The sequence below is a fragment of the Lactuca serriola genome, chromosome 8 (assembly GCF_051521515.1).
Source record: "Lactuca serriola cultivar US96UC23 chromosome 8, Lser_US96UC23_V15, whole genome shotgun sequence".
Classification (NCBI taxonomy): Eukaryota; Viridiplantae; Streptophyta; class Magnoliopsida; order Asterales; family Asteraceae; genus Lactuca; species Lactuca serriola.
Window position 1 is genome coordinate 106,329,926 of NC_136415.1, and position 9,980 is coordinate 106,339,905.

Below are 9,980 nucleotides of genomic sequence, written 5' to 3' on the forward strand. Positions count from 1 at the left end.
GGTTTTGCAGGGTCCTTGCAGAAACGGGCTGTGTGTCCTTTCCTGCTGCAGTTGGCGCACTGCATATCTCGACAAGGTCCATGGTGGTGGTAATTGCATTTGGTGCATTTTGGGAGGTTACCTATATAAGGCTTTGTTGTGTAGGTATTTGTAGGGGCTGTAGCAGGTACAGTGGCAGCATTTACTGACACCAGTTGCTTCTTTGCGGATTCTTGGGAAGACCCACCCTTCCCTTTAATCCACGCTCTCTTCCTGCCGTGGTTGTTGTTGTTGTTGTTGTCGTTGTTGTAGTTGTTGTTGTGGTTGTTTCCTTTCTATGGTGCTGGTGCAGAAGTGGTTGAGTTCTGATGACCTCCGTAGTCGATCAGAGATTGTGCCAGTTCCTTAGCACTTTCAAAGGTGTCAGGTTTAGAAGCTAACACGCTTGACCGCATTTGGGGCGTCAGTCCCCAGATGTAGCTTTCTATTTTCTTGCTCTCGGGAGTAATCATATCTGGACAAAGGATTGCCAGTTCGCAGAATCTGTTGGTATAAGTAGCGGTGTCGGTACCCACCATTCCGAGAGTCCATAGCTCGTGCTCAAGCTTTTGAATTTCTCCCCGTGGGCAGTATTCTCTCATCATCATGGCCTTCAAGCTCTCCCAGCTTATGGAGTTTGCCACGATTAGGGTAAGTACTTTAACGTGGCCATTCCACCAAGTTAAAGCTTTATCGAGAAGGGTGAAAGTTGCAAATTTGACCTTGCTGTGCTCGGGGCAGGAGCAGATTTCAAAGACTGCCTCCGTCCTTTCAATCCACTGCCTCAGGGCCATCACACCACCAGTACCATAAAACATCCGGGGCTTGGCATTAGTGAAGTCCTTATAGGTGCATTCTCAAGGTGGTCCATGACTCTCGCCATGGTTGGATGGGTGTGTGCCAGATCCCGAGCCATTAGTACTCGAGTTATTGATCTGCGACATGGCAGCTGCCACCGCTGCGGTGACTGCTGCTTGAAACATTACAGCATCAAATTGGGGTGGTGGAAGTGGTGGTACAGGTGCTTCCTCACCGTTGTTTCGCCTTGGATTCCTACGCGGAGGCATCCTTCAACTATAGGTTGAAAAGACAAGGATAAGAATTTCATAGAATAGAAAATGTATGTGTCTCATGAACTAAATCGCCATAGTTCAACAACAGATTATAGTATGAGTCTTAAAATAGAAGAATGAAAGTTATTTGTAAGACTGAAGGTATGAAACAAGTATTTGGTTTTCCACAGACCATTCAAGGTTTGAACGAAATACTCCACATAGTAGTAATAGTGTCACTTATATTAATATAGAAGTTGTTACAATGATAATGAAAATTTGACCCCTATAAGGGTCTCCGATTACAAAGTTCGAGAAATTTAAAGACTTTTAGCCGAGGTCCTAATTTATAACAAAATTTGAGTCCTTGACAAGCACTACTTGCGTCGAAGGTTGCGCTTGGAGCTTGACTCCGCATCTGATTGCTTTGACTCCATTAGACGCCTATCGAAAGCGGCTTGTTGTTCCCTTAGTTCGGCGAGGGCTACAATCATTTGCGCTTGAAACGCTTCGGCTTGGAACTGAGCGTTGTCTTGCATCTTGTCCAGCCTACGGATGTCAGAAGTGTGAACCTGCACTTCCACGTTGATATCCCGGAGTCGACTAGCTTGTACTCCAGACTGATAGGACTGATTGGCTAACTTACCCACCATTACCGGGAGTGCTCGATCAGCCGAACCTCCGCCGCGGACATCATAGAAGTCCCGGCACATGCCGTAGGGAGGGCGTAGGTTTTGCTGTTGGCTCCAATGGTGGAGGTGACTTCCCCCGATGGGAGTCGGTCCTTGAAAGTTCCTTACGAAGACGGGAGGTTGAATGGGTGGTGGATTGATAACTTCCGGCTCTGAGTCGGTACTGGAGTCATCACCCACTTCTATGGGTTCCTCGTCCTCTTCGGGATCATCTTCGATCCATCCTCCGTTGCCTTGGTTGGGAAAGTAGGGGTCGCCAGGGTGGTGAAATCCAGCCATTTGACTGTACGAGAAATAGGGTTATAAGAATTGAATAAAGTCCGAACATGTAAAACATGTAAGTTAAACTAGTTTAGATGGCAAATACTCCTATAGTATTTAAATTCTTGTGTTTGATTCTTGTAATGGTTTGGTAAATTTTGACTTGTTGCTTAATATGATCATTCCTCGATATACGTTGGTCCAATCTTGGGCAAATATAGTTGATCACGCTATATTTGTCCAAAATCTGATTACATATATCGAGTCTCAATTGTAGTGTCAACTTGTCTAAATACTTGTATAGTTGTATAACATGAAAATAGTTTGTGGTATGCATGTAATTGTACTTAAATGAACTATCAATTTAAGTTGAACGAAATGCTGCTTAAGTGTAAAAAGAAAATTTGTTTTGTCAGAGAGTATTAGTCCCTTAAGCATTTATAGTTTGTATATCTTATGTGGTTCGATATACTTAGTTCACTATAAATTTTGCTTTGATACCAATCTGTCACACCCCCAAACCTGAACGGTGGAAACGTTCGGGGGCGGATGACTTCATGTGGTAACGTAACAAATGAATACATAGTAAAGAAAGCAATACAACCATCATATATATAATTGAAAGTTTACATTTGTCAAAAGTTACATGTTCAAAACTCAATTACAATATGATGTCAAAATACGAGATTTAACTGGCGCCGCAGCATCCCTTCATCAAAAGCGAAATGAATACCTGAAATTACTGATTTCCTGGGACATACAAGTAATTTTGAAAGAGTAGATCAGCATTTAAGCTGGTGAATTTCATAAGTATTTAAGTGAAAAAGTTTGAATGAAATGAAATGTTTTATCCTTGTTTGTTTGTGTTTAGAAAATCCTATATTTTCTACTAGTATAAAAGTAGCCTTCACTCAAGACCAATGTTTGTTTCCAAAATGTATGTAAGTGTAAAATAACCAATATGTTTGAAAACCTCGTAAATCATTGTGTTTTTAATACCCCTTGTGAGTTTTATAACCATACTATTGACTCTGAATGCCTATACACAACGTTTTTCAGGCGTTGGAATGTTATGACGTTTGTCACCCCAAACGGTGGACTGCAGCTAACAGTCAGGGCGCGGGTTGTCAAGCCCGTATAGATCTATACACAAACACCATGCTCCCCCTCCAAGGGATTCTGGTATATAATACAGGACTTGAAATGTGTACTTGAACGTACATGAAGTTAGCGTCTCATAAATCCGTGGTATAAAAACAGGTCTACTTGTTAAAATGTTACGTTTGTTCTTGTATACGAAAGTAAACTTCTTGAAATGTATGTTTCTAGTATATAAGAGTTAGAAATCTGTTCGTAAAACTATACCTATTATAGTTTTCAAAAAGTGTGTCTTGTTTGTTTAGAAATACTTAGAAAAAGAATCACTTGTTTATGAAAGCATAGATTTTTGGTGTAGAGTCTAAGATAGACAAGAATAATCTAAGAACAGTTTAGTTTATACATGCATTACAACAACGTTATATTTTAAAGGATAGAATGCTATTGTAACATATGTTATATATATATATATATAAAAGTTCCTTAAAGGTTTATAAATCGCATGTGATTTGAAATTATAACAGCATATAAAAGAGTTTCATTATGTAACACACGATAATACTCGTGTGTTTTACTTGTAATCCCCCCCCCCTTGAAAGCATATAAAAGTATTTAGAGTAATTAAAACGGTTGATTAAGGGGTATGAAACTCACTTGAAAGTTTTGGAGATAGCGAGATGGAAAACCGGGCAGAGTTTCGTCTCGGGAAACGGATTTTCCTCGGGATTCTCGGGAATCTCAGGAGTATAATCGACCTTCGGGACTTGAGCCAAAAAGACCAGAGCTTCGGGTTTGAACGGACACGGAAAACGAGGCAAAGTAGAGAGAGAGAGGAGAGAAATGGGCCCTTTCTTTGGAAACCCTCGCATCTTATTTATAGTAAGGCTGGTCTGCCTCGGTACGCGGGGCGTACGCTCGTACGCAGCGCGTACGCGTACGTCATGCATGACCGAAGCCTCGACTGCCTCGGCTTCGGATGGGACGAGTTGCTGGGTACGCGGGTCGGATGGGACGGCGGGTCGGACGGGTCGGGGCTTCGGACGGGTCGGACGGGTCGGTTTCTTCGGATAGCGCGACGTGGACGATCAGAGGCCAATCCTCTCGGTTACGCAGGGCATACAGGAGTACGCAGCGCGTACCTCGGATGAGGACGCTGACTCCCCTTAGGATAATATCCGAATTTTGATTAAAATAAATAATTAATTTATTTAATAAACTTCAAAAATTCATATCTTCTTCATACAAACTCCGTTTTTGATGGTCTTTATATCCTCGTGTAGGTGAGACTACGCTCTAAAACTTTCATTTAGACTCCGTCGGCAAATTCCGAAATTTTTTTTTATTATTTATTAAAAACCCATCGTGTTTAAGGAATTTCTTTGAAAATTCATAACTTCTTTATCTGATGTCGGTTTTTGCCAGACTTTTTACCGCTGGAATACCATTGTCGAGACCTTCGATTCTCGTTTAGGTCATTCCGGCCAAAAGTCGCTCGATCTCCGATTCGAGTTTTTAGCTGTCTGTTGCTAAGCCGAACTTGGAAAAATCATAACTTCGCTATATGAAGTCAGATTTGGGCGTTCTTTTCACGTACGATCATGGTTCAAAGACATTTAATCATAGAAGGAAATTAAATAAAACTTATTTGTACATTTTATTATGAAAGTAAATTTTATTACTCAGAAGTGGTTACAATACTTGACCCATTTTGGTCGTTACAAAGAGTTGAAATATCGGGTTGTCACAAAGATTCCTCCTTTATTTTTCTATGAGGCTAGATCTATGTTTTGTCCCACTTTTCTTCTTGATTGTGAAAGTTTGATGAATGGAAACCATAGAGTTGGCAACTTTATGTATTATTAAGGTCTTAGGAATGCCTTGAGTTCAGATCTAGAGAATGGTTGAGTTTTGGAACATTGCATGAAAGTTAGATGTCTTTTTTTCAACTTTTGACCTAAATGAGATCTAGACATGTATTGGACATATATGTCTTAAAAGCATCAACTTTCTAGTGTATTAAGAAGTTATAAGACCTTATGGAAAGTTGGAGTGCAAGGATTAATGGATTAAGGACTTAAAAGGTTGGACTTTTGCTTTAAACTGTTCTCATGACGTGAGACATGGGGATCTCACGATGTGAGGTCAGCTCCATTGACCTTTCTTGACTGAGTTGGCCTGGGTGAGTCAGGATGAGTTAGAATTAGACCAGTGAGATCTCACGACATGACCAAGGTCTGGTCACGACGTAAGGGTGGATAGTTGACATTTGGGTTGTTGACTTTGACTTTGACCGTTAACTTTTGGCTTGGTTTTAATTTTGGTCAGAATTCTATTTTGAGAAGTTAAACTTAAGGTTTACCTTGTGTGGATTGATAGGAGGTGTCGAGCACCCATCTTTTGGTAGGAGAGCAGTTAGTTGAGGTCAACTTTGTGATTCAGGTGAGTCTCCTTACTATACCCGTGGGTCAAAGGAACCAATGTCGGCCCACTAGGATATGTTATACTAATTGTCTTTGTGACTCTTTCATGGTATGTTGGGATAGGCCCATTGTATGATGGTCTTGGCCCATTTGTATGCTGGGCTAGGCCCATTAATCAGGAAGGGAAAGGCCTAATGTATGTTATGTAGGATGCTAGCTATCTTTGTGGCTCTTGCATGATATGTTAGGTTGGGCCCATTGTATGAGGGCTAGGCCCATTATGGTGGGTTGGGCCCAATGTGCGGGCTAAGCCCAATTACATCTATGGCATGTGGTATTGTTAGGAACTCACTAAGGTTGGTGCTTACAGTTTTATGTTTATGGTTTCAGGTACTTCCGGTACAAAAGGGAAGGGCCCGACGTGACTACACTGCATCCAGCCATGTTTTCGCACCTTTATGATTTTGGGATTGTACTCTGATAACTATTTTTACTCTAATATACTTTTGAATGCTTAAAAAAAATCTAAATGGTGTTCTTGGTTGAATTAAAAATGAAATTTTACTTTACAATTTTTGGGATGTTACAAGTTAGTAGCAGAGCCTTGGTTTGAGGGATTCGGACACACTTCCAGGTGTGTTTGAACTTAAACCGAGGAATTGATAATATTTTTCAAAGAACATGAATTTTCTAAAACAATTTTAAAGAAGAAGGGCGTGTGATGCGTGCAATCGACCGAGCTCAAGTAAGTGATTCCCAGAATACTCATACATATTGATATGTTTTATGATATGAATGTTTGCATGCTAGGATAAGGCTAGGGATACTTTCAGGAATTGCATGATAGATTGGTCTAATATGTGATGCCTTTTAGCCTATGAAGCATTGGATGCTATGATTGGGAATATGTATTCGTAGAAGTAATTGCTAAGTGTATGATTTAAAAATTGTATATGATTAGGATCATATAGCCTTAGAATAACTGGTTTGGCCTTATTTCCTGTTCCTCATTTCGTTATATTCCTAGGGTAGAGTATTTTATTCGACAGTCTACTTTATCTTGTATTGTGTATAATTTGCATGCATAAGGCAACCGATAGTGAGAATGGAAGTTCCTAGCATGGATTGTAGTAAGTGAGCTTTGTATGTTCTTTGTTTGTTTAGTGGCTTGGAGTGTTACTGCACGAATGTTGCTTGTTTTGTGCTCTGTGGTACTCTTATTGATGTAAGTTAAATATTGAGTGGATATCTTAAGTCACATGTTGCAAAGGTTAAATAGTCTTAGAGTGATGGATTCGACTCTATTACGCAACTCGTGTTTGACTCTAACCATTGTAGGGTTGAGGTTTTTACTCAAAGGATTATCTAAGCTTTGTGGCATGTGATTATATTCATGAACTAGTTAGTTGGAATTAGTGAGAGTTCTTCAACAGCTAATGGCGGGGTGAGGTTAGAACCTAAGAGAGCCTAGGAAGTGTTTTTAGCAGGTTTGGAATCGCTGTTCAGCGAGTACTTGGATTACCAGTTTGAGTTGGTTTCTTAGAGGATTCAGGATGATTCATGGGTAAAGTATGGATAGGTGTAGAAGGTAGTATTGGGCCTGTACTACTAAAAGAATTGGATTCATACTCAAATCGAGGAGAGTCATGGAGAATATAGGAAGCCTATGTTGAATTAAGTGTCTAAGCCCATAACTATAATTGGTATGTACTTGACCCGAGAGTTGCATGGTCCATTTGGATTGCATATCACCAGGACAATTTGATAGGATGGACTTTTGAGAAGATGTTATGTATGATTTATTAATATATTATAAGTTCTAATATATTAATATGAAATCATATTATTTAATTAGTATTGATCAAGAATTAATTTGGAATTAATTCTATGATCAAAAGAGAGTAATTAAATCTATGGGGATTGATTTGGTAAATCATTCATTCTTATGGTATGGGCCAATGATCCATGATTCTTTAGGATGGGCTAAACCAATGTTACAACCCATGGATGATCCATAGGGGTTTAAACCCATGGAGCCAAAGGAATATGGAAGGTCATACACATTAGGGTTTACATGGTGTAACCCTAACCTTGTCACACTATATAAGAAGCCCCTCAGCATCCAAATTTGGCTATTAGATGCACTACATACACTAGTGAGCCTTGGAGTTCCATGAGTCAATTTTGGTGCAATAAATACTCTCTTATAAGTCTCCTTTGTTCTAGGTGTGTCGTGATTCCATTTGAGGGGAAACACTTGGGGCGCTAAGTTCTTAAATGCCAAACTCAAGAAGTTATACAAGCTACAACAAATAGGTAATTCTATCGCTCCCTTTTATGTTGATTATGTCATTTCCATGCTAGTCATAGGCTTAATGCTTTGGAAACAATATTGCATGTATAATTAGAGAAAACATAGATCCAAAGCATTTAGGGTTGTATGTGCACCATAGGAGGTTGTAGTATACAAAAACCCTTTAGTGGTATCAGAGACTATGATTGTTTTTCATTATACTTGATGTTTAATTGGTTTTCAAAGAAAAAAAAATCGAATTTTCTGCTTTCTGGACAGTGAACTCGACGAGTCCACTAGGGGACGCGCCGAGTCCACTTAGAAAAGGTCCAACTCGACGAGTCCAGTTCATGTACTCACCGGGTTGGTGCTCTAGTGGGCAATTTTTCGAGTTTTTTTGGCCTGTTTTGGATTAGAATCATTACCACAAAATGTTATAATTCATAAAATCTGATTTTGTTGATATGGTAATGATTATTCTCATCCAAATAAAAGATAATTGTCAAAGTTTCATGATTTGTATTAGTTTATATGATTAGGCTAATTTCTTGAAACTTGTTTGACATTAATTATCTTAACTTATGAGATTAATTAGATCATAGACATATTGTTTGATTTTGTTAGTTACAATTTTTTGATCTAAATGTTTTGATGACTCCATAACTTGTCCTCAAGTTATGGAAAATGAAAGTCTCATTTTTAAATGTCATCATAAAATGGTTTTAAGTCTTCCATAATTTGTCCTCAAGTTATGGAACTTAAAGAGTCTTTTACATAAATGTTTTTATGAACTCCATAACTTGTCCTCAAGTTATGGAATGTCAAGAGTCTTTTCATAAAACCTATATTAAACTCATAATTTATGGATACCAAAAGCTTTTGAATAGTTCAAAACTTGCCCTTAAGTTTTCGAATTTGTAAATGCAAAGTCTCACTTTGAAACATTTAGTTCCAAACCCTAGAATTTTAAAAGTTTAAAATTCAACCCTTATACTATTATAATATTATAGGTTTAATATATATATATATATATATATATATATATATATATATATATATATATATATATAAGAGTAAAGTCAGTCTTAGCGTTAGTAGGCCTCATTCATGAATCCGGTCTATAAGGGTGGTATAAGGTTATTGCCTATAAAATGGCAGTTTAATGGGTGTCCACTCTCACCCACCGCTTCCTTGACTGGTGGAGGGTCGTTAGCCGAACGGGTTTGACAGGACATTTAAATTCTCATTAGAAGTATAATGAAATACTAAGTAACTAAACACTTATAAATTCCTAATCTTAGTTACTTAGGAAAACAATTTGGTGCTAACCTATGAAATTGCACTTTGCACCTTGTTAAGTCGTTAGTGGAGCATGTGTGGTTAACCGGAACACTAACCTAGGACTGACAGTGCATGGAAAAGGGTAGCTTGATGTTAATCATTGATCAATGGAGCGTGTGTGGTTAACCGGCACATTGATTAAGTGGTTGTAACATTGGGTGTACCAAGCTAATTTACATGGTTATTCACACCTTGTTTGTCATCCTTGGCATCCCAGTCACAAACTTGAAGGGCACAATCGAGATTTAAACATGCCATTGAATTGTTCAATGAATCTCAAAGGATCTAGGAGTTTCAATCCATTTAAAACCTAATGATAAATTTTGTTTTTCATGGTGGGAATTGGTAAATCGTCATTTACCTACCTTTAAATTGTTAGGATGTAAATCCTTAAAGATCGATTAGATTCAACATGTAAATAAAGAACACAAATGCAATCAAAATGATGCTGAATGATTAAAAGTCACACCCCAGATGAACTCGGTGAAGAATTTAAACTGTAGAGGTGTGCTAGGATTTACAAGAATATCTATTTCAAAAGGGTTAACTATCTACGATGCATGCATGCACTATTAATAATCAAACCCTAATAAATGTGGCGATATGGACAAGCCCTTCACCTTATACAAAATGGACTAACTAAACAAGCCCAATGACGCAACATATAACACCTAATAATCTCCCCCTTTGCGTCAATTGAGGCGAGAGATGCTTCACTGCTGTGTCTTCTTAATTGTCTTGAAGAGCTTGGGAATCACAACGAGCAAAGTCCTACGAAATAGGATATACCACCAAATCATGTCAT